This window comes from Embiotoca jacksoni, unplaced genomic scaffold (genome assembly GCF_022577435.1).
Source record: "Embiotoca jacksoni isolate LCO1_2020_lvr unplaced genomic scaffold, fEmbJac1.0.p SCAF_5, whole genome shotgun sequence".
Classification (NCBI taxonomy): domain Eukaryota; kingdom Metazoa; phylum Chordata; class Actinopteri; family Embiotocidae; genus Embiotoca; species Embiotoca jacksoni.
In genome coordinates, this window is record NW_027185403.1 from 2,542,501 (window position 1) to 2,555,271 (window position 12,771).

Here is a 12,771-nt window from a genome sequence, read left to right on the forward strand (position 1 = left end):
CGGTCCATTAACGTCAGCGTGTGTGTGTGTGTGTGTGTGTGTGTGTGTGTGTGTGTGTGTGTGTGTCAATCGCTCTTTTTCTCTGAAGTCTCGGATGTCAGCGTTGTGTGCTCGCATCTTTCCGCGGGTGCGTCCGCTCACCTGCTCGCTCGATGACGGGCTTTGTGCGCGTCGCACACATGTTCAAACAAGCCGTGAGAGGCGTCGGTATGTAGCGCGACTCAAATGCTTTCAGGTCGCCGCGGTCAGAGTTAACAAGGACAAACTGGTTAATAATGAAGCGGCCTCATTAATTCCTAATAATATTAAAATATTAAAAAATTTCCCCTCGGGGATTAATAAAGTAAATACCTACCTCCCTACCTACCTACCTAATGACCACAACTCAAAACTGCCACATGGATCGGAAACTCTACTTTTTACATCAGAAAAAAAACAAAACGTGAAATAATTGTCTACCTTAAAAATCAAGAAACACTTGCTTCTTCCTGGGTCCTGAAAATGAACTCCGTTTTCTCCCGAGAGCGCGATGTTTACTTATGACTGAACGTTTCCAACAGATATCTTGACACGTGGTCCAGTTAATATCTCCCCCCCCCCCCCCCCACAGCTTTCGATTGCGTTTCCGTTCTTTTATCACATTTTGTTCACTTTCGACTTGTCTAAGTCAAACCTGCAGTTCAGCAGCTTGACCCAAATGAATCGTTCGTTAACATTTTTATACCCTGAACACGTGACGTCCAACGTGAAGGAAACTCTACTGTTTAGGCCTGACGTACGAGCCTCCTCTGACGTCCCTGAATGTGGGGTCGAGGTCCCATAAAGGACCTCAGGAAGGTCCGTGATAAGTGTCGCTTGTGGTCACGCTGGACACACAACGTGTCTGACTCTCTCTCCGTCTGGCGGCATTCAGCCGAGGACTCGACGTGCCTGTTGAGTGATTTTGTGTAATCCTTTCCTCGGCGAAAGAAAGTCGTCGACATGAACAATAACGTAAAACAGACGCGTTGGTTTCGCGGAACGGCGCTTTTTGAATCGGGTCGGCTGCTTGAAGATCAAAAAGTCGCTGGTTTCACCTGTGACTCGATCGGCGAAGCTGCCGTACATCGGCGACAACGCTCGCGTTGTTTCTGTCCTCTCGGCTTCGCCCGACTCCCCCAAAACGTAGATCCGCGAGCTCCAGAACAAGTGGCTTTTTTATTTTTTTTTTCTGCGCGTGAGGTCTCACAGCTATCTCTTTACATGAACGTGTGAATTATTCAGGGAGGGTCTGTCACGTTTCCACGGGCGTGCACCTCGTCTCGTGCCAGCATTCGCTCGGTGACCTATATCGTGTTTTCAGCCTTAATGTACAGCGTGGGCTGAAAAGAAAACTCTTTATCAGCTGTTGTTCGCCTGCAGAACCACCGACAGACCCGCACTCTCAAACGGCATCACACACGCAGAAGAAAAGTCCCTGTTAATCAGGCGAATATGTTGTTACGGTATCTTCCTATTGTAATATGCAAATGACTTCCACATGTTTATGCATCTGAGGCTTCTTTACGCAACAATAGTTTTCCTGTGAGGATAACCGGGACTGACAGTCAGATTAAAGTGCCCCTCCTTATTTCTTGCATGTCAGGAAAGCAACAATCTGGTTGGAGATGCAATTTCCGAGATGACACCTCCATCTTTCTGGCTTAGCTCTAAGCTCTCGTGAGTTGTGTGCGGCTTAGATGCAGACAGAAATGTTGAAGATTTTAGTTTTTAAGTCCGTGGAGCTCCATAATTACTGCACAGATCAGAACAGTCTGACCTGCCTGTTGTGAAGTCTTAAGAAGGAGAAATAAATCAGAGTAAAACATAAAGGAGGTAGATTACAGTGAGTATTAAGCCATTTTATTGGAGCACAACTCAAAATACACCTTCCTGCATTTATCGGCTTACTTCCTAATGAGTTAATTAACTTCGTTGTGGTGGACTCCAAAGTCAACCGGCCACTTTTCTAGTTTTAACCAGCGGTGTGTAACTGCATGTGAAATGTAATACAGCTGGAGCCGCAATGTTCAAGCAAGATGTTTTGGATAAATAGGCTATTTTGTTTTATTAAGGTCCATATTTAAACTATTTAAAAGAAAACGACTCCTCCCACCAACACCTGGTCAAGACAAGCCAATAACAGTTTGTTTTCCTCCAGAAACCTCATCAGCCATTTTAATATTCATGATAGCAAACCAAGAAGGCACTGATGAAGTTTAGCTGAACTTCCTGCTGAACAGTTTGAGCTTCTGACTTCTGACATTCAAGCTTCTCTAACAAAAGCAACAAGATACTCTGATATATGTTTTGTTTTTTGTTTTTTATCACACTGCCAGACCATTTATGAAAAGTACCTGACACACAAAGTCTCACGATGGAACTTTAACTCCTGCAAGCCAGTATTTTTGTGAACTAAACACATTTGAGGTTATTAAACTCTGAAGGGGATTCTTTTATTCTTTGTTACAACTGAACTGTATCATTAAGACAAACAGGAATACCAAACCGCATAAAATATAACAAGATAATCATGTCTGGATGTTAAAAGTTGTTCCTGCAAAGTAACGTTTTATTGCAGTATACAACAAACTATTTATTTTACTCCGTTGTTGAGAGGAGATTAATATTGTCTATTGATTACTGGCATCACCTGTGATGATTAGGTATTCTAATGTGCTGTATGTATAATGCATTACCGAGCACTGAAAGAAACTACCAGAGGGTTTCGTTCCTGTAGAACTGGACACAAACATCCACATTCTCAGGAGCGATACGTGATTTTTTTTTTTTTTTAGCTGTCACAGGGGAAGCTGACACAGCTGCAGCTTTGACAGCTCACCGTTTGACGAGCACTTCCTGGATGTTATTACTCACTGACCCACAGAGAAATTATGAAATTGTTTCCTTTGATTTTTTTTTTTTTTTTACATGGCTGGAATCAACTCGCCACGATTATTTTCTCATCTGCAGTAATTACGGTATTTTGGTGAATCACGGATTGAACGGCAAAGACGGACACGTGGACGGGTACATGTGGTTGTTATTGGACGGGGGAAACAAAAGTAAACAATGAAAGTGAAATAAGACGATGGGAGCCGCCACGAGTGCCACAAGTCTGTGCGAGCGACGGATGTAATTAGGTGGTTGGAAACTCCAGACGATAATGATGGACTGCAATGATGAGAGTAATTGAAAATTCTCAGGGACAGTCTGTTCGGTTTGAGCCGCCCTAACCTCGCTGTTGTCATAAAAGTGACAGGAAAATTGAGGGGAAAAAAGAAAGAAGGTGTTCTTGAGAAAGATGAAAAATAAGCTTTGATGTTGATTTGTTATTATTTGTGTGTAGGGAAGGTTTTTTTTTATACATGAATGTATGCGTACATTGAAGAAGAGGGGAAAAAAAGAGACCATTCGCAGGTTTCAAAAGAAACTAAAGCAAATAAACTTAGTTTTAAGCAGCTGGAATAAAAAAAATAATCACATGGTGCGCAATGAAATTTGCATTGTCTGTATTTTGATACGACGTCGCTTGAACCTTTAGATTTTGAAGCATTTGTTTTGCATTTGTTTTGGAAATAAAAAAAATGTGTTAAATTGCCAAAAACTTTTTCAAATTAGTGTTCACAAACATTTCAGACCACGTCATTAATGCCTAAAATGAAAATATTTAAAGTCTTTGAAAACCAAGATTTGATGAGATTCACCTTCCTCCTGAGCACCGGCAGAGTTACATAAAAGCCATCGGCCACTTAAGGCCTCGTTCAAATGTCCTCATGTAACAACCTGACATGAAGACGCAAACGAGGTCGATTAAATCTAAATATTAAAAAAAAAAAGAGAAGGAAGGAGCTGAAAAGTTTTGGTCCCGCGAGTAAGAAGCGCATGTTTTACGTCCTGTCTGTAAAAGTTTCACGGTGTTTAGATTTCATCGTTTGAGAGAACATTTGCAAAATTGCATCTCTGTAGGCTCATTAGCATCAAACTCAAACTGCTGTTTATTCAAAGAGGAGTCTGCCAGTACATTATTCTGGCAGCGGCGCCTTCAGATCTGTGTAAGTGTGTGTGTGTGTGTTTACATGTTCTGTCTCTGGGAGACTCATTGTTAATGTCGTGCAGCCCGGCTTACCGCTGCTTCCCCCTCTGGTTTTAACACATTTACATTTTTAGGTCATTCGATATGTTCCTCTTTACTTCCGTCTGTCTCTTTTTCTTCTCTTATGTGCGTCTTCCCAGGTATTTCCGCTCTCTCTTTCGCTATCTGGATCTTTTCCACAGCTTAGTAAAGAACAGAAACCTTTTTCAATAGTCCGGCAGTTTTGGGAAAACAAGCGTTGTTTCCTTCTTCTTCACAGTCAAATAAGAAGATCTATAACTTTAGTTGGCACAAAGAGTCAGAAAAACACAGTTTACCTCTTTTGAAAACAGACCTAACAGCAATAAGTCCCAGTGTTGTGTACATTTCTAATGAATGTTGCGTAATGAATTAGTTAAGATGCAGGTGGAAAATGGTGTTAAGTTCAATTAGATTTTTATTTGGGAACAAACAGCTCAAAAACACCATCATCAGGCATGAAAAGGATTACAGGGAAAACATGTCAGGCTTCGTGTTAATGGCTGGCAGCAGGAACCCCCCCGTTATGAAATCCAGTAGGTCACGACCGTCATTACATTAAGATTTGCGTGATGTCTTTGATTAGACACCTCGTGTTTTCTTTTTGTCCACCAAACAGTTATTATTCATACAAAGCAGAATTTTTAAACGTGAAAAGTCTCGTCCAGGTGTTTTGATGATGGTTCATATTAGGACAGCACAGGTTTCTAACTGGTTTTTTTTGTTTTGTTTTTACTGCATAGGGGACACATGGATAACATCTCTTCCCACATCTGTTCACTGAAACCTTCCATCTGACTTGGCAACGGCAGAGTCAGGATGAGGGAGAGACGGGCAGAAGGAGCACAAAAGGTAGACAGGGGGGGGGGGAATAAAAGGTGTGTGCAGACACAAATAAGAGAAGGAAAAAAATACACTAGATTTGAAGCAGTTTGTGTATATGCATTCACGTATTGTTCAACGACACGAGACCTAACCACGTCAATACCAAATGAAATGAATTATTGGCGGGCCGTTGGTGTCGACTCAGACTGCGTGGACTGCGTGATCAGATCTTTTCATCCTCTGCAGGAGTCCTGAGTCGGCGTGATTTTTTTTTTTTTTTTTTCTCAGGCTGACACTCAGCCACTTTTTCTAAATTGCTACAACTAACCATCACAAAAAGTCATTTCACCAAACGACTTTACATTCTTTCAGCGTGGAGCAGATTAATTGGTCAATTTAAAGGGGGAATCCCACGACCACGAGATATACTGTAAATAACCAGGCCATTTCGTATTATGTATGACGAATAAGTTGGATTAAAATACGTTTCATGTATTTTATTTATTTTTTAAACTTTCATTTGACAAACTTTTATTTCATATGGATGTTTTTGGCAGGTTTGAACTCTTCAGACACATCACACCCTGAGCCATCGCAGACTTTCTGATGCTTTTGGGCTTCGTTTCATGTTGTCAGCTGAGACGTTGTCTGTTTCCCCAACACGGACGGTAAGCTGACATCATCGGCAAAACCAAACATAACAGGTGCGGGGTCAGAAAACACGATACTGTAAAGATTGGAATCTCTGTTTGAGAGGGGGGGAAAAGAAGCTTATCTTTAAAACTCGTAAATAACGGACGCCGAGAACAGCTGTTGCGGTGTTTGCCGCTGGGTTTTAATCGAAGTTCGAAGCCGAGTCATGACGGCTCTCTCGCTGTTCATTCTCTCTAACACAAGTTGTATTTTCACCTTTGGCTGGGCTCTGATTACATTCATATATCATATCGTATCTGCGTCTACACTTTGCATGAACTCGGTCTCAACCTTATCCAGATAAGACTTCCAGACTTAAAAATACATAACACCATCAGAGCTGGTTGCACGAAGATAAACTCGACGGCTTTGACTTAAAGAACATTTTGCTTGTCGGTAGTAGTAATTCTTATACTGTAAAAAAAAAAAAAAATTATAATGTGTGGCTCTGGTCAAACTACACCTTATGAGAAAATAAGCCCTGATGAGTGCATGGTGATCTTTGTTTGGCCTGGGAGACAACACATTCGTAGGAAACTTACACATGGGAAACAAGGAGTTTTAAAGATGTGAGCGTTCACTAGACAGGAAAGTTCAAAGTAATTGTGCTGCTGAGTTTCCTAATGGGGATCGTAGGATCCAGCATTTTTTTTTTTAAGCTTGATCCAAACTACAGACTCAAGTTTAATGCCTCACCAGCATCAATTTTTCTAAACTCTCTTGTTTGCTTCAGCAAAAACCTCCAGCCTTGCAAAGTAAAGGCAATTTCAAGTGATGAATGCAGTGAACAAAAAACAATGAACAAGCTTTGGCCAAAGCACTGGCAGCTCAATGTGTTGAAAGAACTCAAAATAGGGGCACTGGAGTGTAGAAAGGAACAGGAGGGCAAGAAGAAATGGAGATTGGGCTGGATTGGGAGGTCTTGCCTTTGTCTAAAGATATCAGCTCTTCTAAAACCCACAAGTTAACATGTTGAATCTTATTTGTTTCTTTTGTTTGGAAAAAAAAGAAATCAGCACAAACTTCCAAAAATGTTGAACTGTTTCTCCATGGTAATGTTTTTAGCAGCAGCATTGCGCTAACACGTCAATGTATTCTGCATCACTTACGGTCATATTGTTTGCAGCAGCACTCACACTGTTGGGTTTTGGTCCTGAAACTCTCCGAAATGTGACACAGCCTTTTCCTGAAGCTCCTAAAGTCCTTTTCACACTGCACTTAGCCTGCAGCTAACAGGCCACTGAGCCTGGGGCTGAAGGAGCTGTTAGCCGCGGGCTAAGGCAGCTTTCACACTATCACATTCCAAAGTGGGCTAACCCCGACTTCAGCCTCAGGCTGGTCCTGTTCCTGGGCATTGTAAGCCCGGAGTTCTCCCTGGGAAAAAAAAACGACAAAGCAAAGGGCTAAAAAAAAAAAAAAAAAGTACCAGTAAAGTTGATTGTGGTGGCGCGTCGTTCTAAAATGTAAACATATAGTTCCAGACGTTTAAGTCGCAGTCCCATCCAAGACCACCTTTTTAATTGATGACCAAAGAGTTGAGCGTATTTATTTTCTAACTCGCATTCTGTCAAACAGGAATCTAAAACGAGTAATCTGCATAACTCGTTCAAGATGTTGCAGCCGGGCTGTTAACCAAAACCAACCGCAGATCCCACATCATTCCCACCTTCCCCCCCCTCCACTGGCTTCCTGTCATAAATATAATAGATTTTAAGATACTGCTCAACAAGGCCCTACACGATCTTGCATCGATTTCTCTGAACGTTTTGCAGCCCTGATCCAACTCTTAACCCCGATTGTGCTTTTGCCAGCCAGGCCGTCTTTTTCCGACTTGCCTTCCCTGCTACGGGGCTATAAATATTTCATTTTTGTTTATATTGTTATGTGTATATGTTTTTTTGGGGTTTTTTTAATGTTTGTATATCCTTTGCAGCAGTCTAAGAGCAAAACTGAAGCTTAATTGATTTGGAAAACCACACACGTCGTATTCTTGAAACCAGCTCCAGATCCCACGATCAGATCACAGCTGAGCAACAGAATCAGCTCGGTTACGTTAATAAACCAGCTGGGGATAAATCATTAAGTATTTAATGTCACTTTTGTTTGAAGTCTGGAAAGTTCTGACACAAAACCTGGAAAATATTAAGCCTGAACAAATCCCAAATTAGCTGCAAGCCAAGAGATGAGATATTACTGCTTGGAGTTGACAGAGTAATGACAGAGAAATGTCAAAAATATTCTCAAGAGGTATTTGTACACTCCTCCACGTTATGGCTGTATGTGGGGTTGCGTGATTGCGTGTGTGTGTGTGTGTGTGTGTGTGTGTGTGTGTGTGTGTGTGTGGAGTTGAACTGTGAAACCAGAGTACATCATTTTGAATGTGTGTGTGGGATATTCCTGATTTAAAATGTTACTTTCCACCTGCTGCCTGTCAGTTATAAATACTGAACATTCAAACAAACACGTTGACTTTTAAGAGTCGCTCCAAATTTGGTCCACTGAACCGTGTGTGTGCAGGTCCGACAGAAAGATGCTGACTCTCCGGTACATGAGAAGGTGTGGTTTTAAGTCTCTGCCCATCAAATATCTTGTGAGTTTTCGTGGTCTCCAGAGGATTCATCCCAGGATATGTTCGCCTGAGCTTTTTTTCTTGCACCACCACAAACGACACGACACGCTTTAGATTTTTAACCCACAGCTGTAAAAGTAGCCTGTTTCCAGATGTCTGAATCACAGCCCACATCACATTTCTTCAGACCTTTTCGAGTTCTGCCACAAATGTTTTATTACAAAATTAGATTCATCTGACACAGAAGAAAATAAGTAAATTGGATCGATATTCTCTTTAAAACAGCAACAACACAAAAATTACCCTTGTTCTGAGTTTTTGAAGGTATTGCCACTTCTATGGATTTTCTACTGTCTCGTTATGTAACACCAGATTGACTCCATGATGTTGAAATCAGGGTTCTGTGGGGTGAACGCCATCTGTTATAGTCCTCCTTTCCCTTGTAGAAGCTCTTTATGTACTGAATGAATTTGGAACCGATCAGACTCCTCCGCTATGGTACCGCATGATGGATGGAGTACTTAAACATTTGCAGATTACGGACATAAATGTCCTTAAATAGTCTTGTTCCCATCGCAGTATTTTTCTCTCCCTCCCTTTCAATGTAATTTTGTACCTTTTCTCAATTCATGCCATGAATTCCTGCACCCAGTCAGCTGCGCCCCATGTAACCTAGATGTAAGAGGAATCGGCAGTCAGTTTTTAGAATCAGCCTTAATGTGGTGTAACAAAAAAAAAAAAAATTACATAACCGCAACATAAGCCAGGATCAGTGTCATAAAACATCTCAAAATAGGACATGTCCTGGGATTGAACAAATGCTGCTTTCATGGTGAATTTGACAGCAGTCAGAGGAACTGCTTGACGGTTTGGTCGGTTTTTCCCACTGACTGAACATCCCTCTCACCAGGGACCCCTCGTTACTGTATATTTACACACGGGATTTGCCAGCGTCTGTCATTTAATCCTCATTTGACTGACGATGGATTCTTTCTCTAATTTCCGTTTGCAGTCGTCGTGGTTCCCGACTGACCCGTCTGTCTTTTCTACCAAGACCTTTTTACTAAAATACCTCCGTTTGCCCTCGTGTACCTTCAGCCCGTTGCTTCGAGGCAACATGCTCGCACTCACATACTTCTCGAAAGGAATAAATGTCCAAACAGTTCCGCAGTGAGTCTTTCTGCTCTGCACTAATAGCCTGTCTGTTTATGTGCTAACTGACATGGTTATACTGGATTTCAAGCAGGAATCTCTTCACGCACGCACGCACACACACACACACACACACACCTGCTTTCATGCTGCAAAACTATTTTGAGTGTGTTCAATGCATTAAAAGATTCTCCTGTAAAAGCCAAACAAGCTCAAACGCACGGTGTGTTTGCCTTCTCCGTTCTTTTCATGTCCCAGCAGGTTAATTTTATGTCACTGTAGAGTAAGCTGTGCAAAATATTCGCTTAAAGCACAGATAGACTCTACACGAGCTTTACTTCAACATAGGAAGGCTGTTTGTTGGATGGATAATCCAGAGCTTTTCACGTGGGACCTCATGAAGTACAGATTTCGAAACACTTTTGACTTTCATGTGATTTGGAATAGAAACTTTACATAATTTTAAAATATACGATAAATACCCGTCGCTTTTTGGGTCTTTCTCGTTGAACTTTGTCTCAGTCACCCGTACACACCAGATTCGGAGTGTATGTTAGTCATTCAGTTATGTAGTGTCAGGGTGTGTCCGAACTGTATTCAAAGTGAACGATAGCAGCTGCGCGGGTGCATATGATTTCAGGGGAGACGCAAGTGGTGCCAAACAGATGCAAATCCACCCTTGGCGGGTGGAAACTCAGCCAAAGACTGGAAATAGTTCAGCATTTGAGGAAGGGGAGAAAAAATACCAGAAATAACTGGAGTTTGATTTAAGTGTGAGATCAGTCTGAATAGGAGTGGTCACATAAATGCAGATCACACTTCCCAGCAAGCTAAAGCCCATATCTGTACAAATGTCAGTTGCAGTTACTGAGAATTTGCTTCACTCTCAGCATGTCCTAATCGTGATGTTATTATGTTACGTTGTTATGGCATTGTATTGGCCTATCGCAGATCGGGGATATCGGTGTGTATGTTGTCCAAACTTTTTTTTTACAGAACATAATGGCAGAAAAAAGATGTTTGGGGTCATTTGGAAATTGTTCTATTTGTGGTTCATTTAATTCACAGTTATTTATAATTATTGCATTTCCAATGAGGTTCACTGTTTCAATGCACTGATGCCCCACCTCCATTACATTTTGTGGTCACAAGTGTTTGATCGCCACGTTTCGGTTGATATATCAACATTGAAATGATTTAGTTTCTTTGTATCGATACCTAACGTCAGCTTAAAATTTCTGCACTGTGATTATAGTCTGAACGCTTTATTCACGTTAACGTTTGCGCAGCCCATTTTAAAGGTCGACGAACCAGCAACCAGTGTTGATGTCTAAGTGCAGTGATGTAGAAATCGAGCATTTTATTTTGTAGAAGTAGAAGAGTTTCGGCTGGTTTTGAAGGCTGCTCCCATAGTATCAAAATGAACCCGAGGTCTACGCCCAGTAGGATGCGACAACTGGAAATGATTTTCTAAGGAGAGACGCCAGATCCATGTATTCAAACGGTGAATTTGGGTCTGGGAACATCAGGCTAATCAATATCGGCACTGGCACGATTGCGTAATATTTTACAGATAGAAAAAAAGAAAGTGTCCAAAAGAAAAACAACTGAAATAGCGCAAACATTCAAAGTATTCATGACTTTAATAGTTTATTTAGAAATGAGAAGAAAGAAAAGAGCCCCTTAGAGGGGAAACATCAGCCCTTTAATCATCCTTTCACTTCAAACCCGCCGTGCCATCACTGTCTAGCCAAAAGGCTGGGAATTTATGAGAATAATGAGATTTGAACATGACAGTTTAAATAGCAATTGCATGTGTGCCCGGGGCAGTGAGCCTCACCCTCCAACCCAACCTCTGTCACCTGAGAGGAATTATCCTTTCACACCCGCCCGCCTCGCTGCCTCCGCAAAACGCTTTTTTGCATTCCTTTCTGCCCGTCCGTTTTTTTTCTGCTCGTCCGCTGGCACCTCAATTACTCAAAGTCAGACTTCCACTCGTTTTAGATCCCACAGAACCAACAACTGTAAGAATCTGACACAGAAATATTCTACTTTCTCTGACTTACTCGCGGCTGCGCAAATAATCTGTGGCAGGAAAACAACTAAAACAACTGCTTTGCGTCCCATTGTTACCAGTAATTACCAACTTAGTGTAAAGAGGCTGTATGCGGTGTCCCGACATGCGTGCATTACCTGAACACATAGAGACCATCGTTACTTCCCGGAGTTACCATCGGCACCTGCTTACTGTTACCACGTCTCTCTACCAGCTGACCTGAGTGTGTGCAAATGTCCCAGCCGCAGTAGATGTAGGACGTTAAGCTGAATTTAATTTTCTAAGTAATATATTACAATTCATTGGAAATCTGATGAATATATTTTTACCTTTGATTAACAACTTGGTTGTAGTTTTGTACATGTGGACTTTTCTAAAGGGGAAGTACAAGTTAACAGTTGTATGTGAGCTGTGCTGCAACTATCAGCGCATGTTTTTTTTTTTTATTGACGTTGATATTCATTCACATTACCAAAGTCTGTTAAATTTCTTATTTTATAGCAGCTATATTTCGTGAAAAGCTAGCTGACTGAAGCAACTTCAATTTGCTGACACTGATAAAAAAAACACCTGTGTTTTGATATGACGACCTCCTGACACTAATACTTTCTCTAATTTCAATCCCGAACTACGATCAGAGTGAGGATCAGCTGTGATTACTTCAAAAGACAGACAGTAGACTCACGGTAACAACAGGTGTTGACCTCCTGAGCTTCAGGCCTCCGTGTCCTCAGACAGAGGAAATCTGTCTTTGATGAAAACTCGCAAGAGTTCATTTTTTTAATAAGTGCAGTTTTTCTGATTTAACCGACAAAACAGAGACAAATCCCTAGCGAGGGAAGTCAAATTGTTCCTGAAAGCAGACGATCTCAGATCAACATTCAAAACATGTTTTTATGATGTCGTCTGTTATTTCCTTTAAACTACACATTCAGAGATTCAAGTCTTGGTTTGCTTTGGCTTTTTTTAAATTTGATTTTTGTATTACTATTATCATTATTTCTTGTTTAATGCTTATTTAAGTCCTTCTACTTTATGTGTGATATTGTTTAACTGTTTATCTTATTTGTCTTGACAGTTTGGAATAATCTAATTAAGCAAAATCTGCATATTCTCAAGTGTATTATTCATTATTTTATGGTCATTGGATTTAAAAATCAGTTCATGATATTTATTTTGGGCTAATACCGATCTGTACCTAATGAATCATCATTAAAGCAACTGAAATATCACTTTTCAAAGCAGGGATGTTATACCTCAAAATCGATTAACGATTTGAATGAAATTTTAGATTTTAAAAAAAATATCACAGTATTTATACGGTTTCATGTCAGAACACGATGT

General features: G+C 41.0%; 1 long non-coding RNA gene across 2 annotated transcripts in view; it reads left to right on the plus strand.

Annotated features, from left to right (window-relative positions):
* Positions 1-12,771, plus strand: part of LOC138211455 (uncharacterized) — a 42,888-nt gene that overhangs the window by 27,577 nt on the left and 2,540 nt on the right. For both annotated transcript variants that reach the window (XR_011179341.1, XR_011179340.1), the window contains exons 2-3: positions 4,876-4,984; positions 5,515-5,625. This is a non-coding gene — a long non-coding RNA (uncharacterized lncRNA). The remainder of the gene's footprint in view (positions 1-4,875; positions 4,985-5,514; positions 5,626-12,771) is intronic.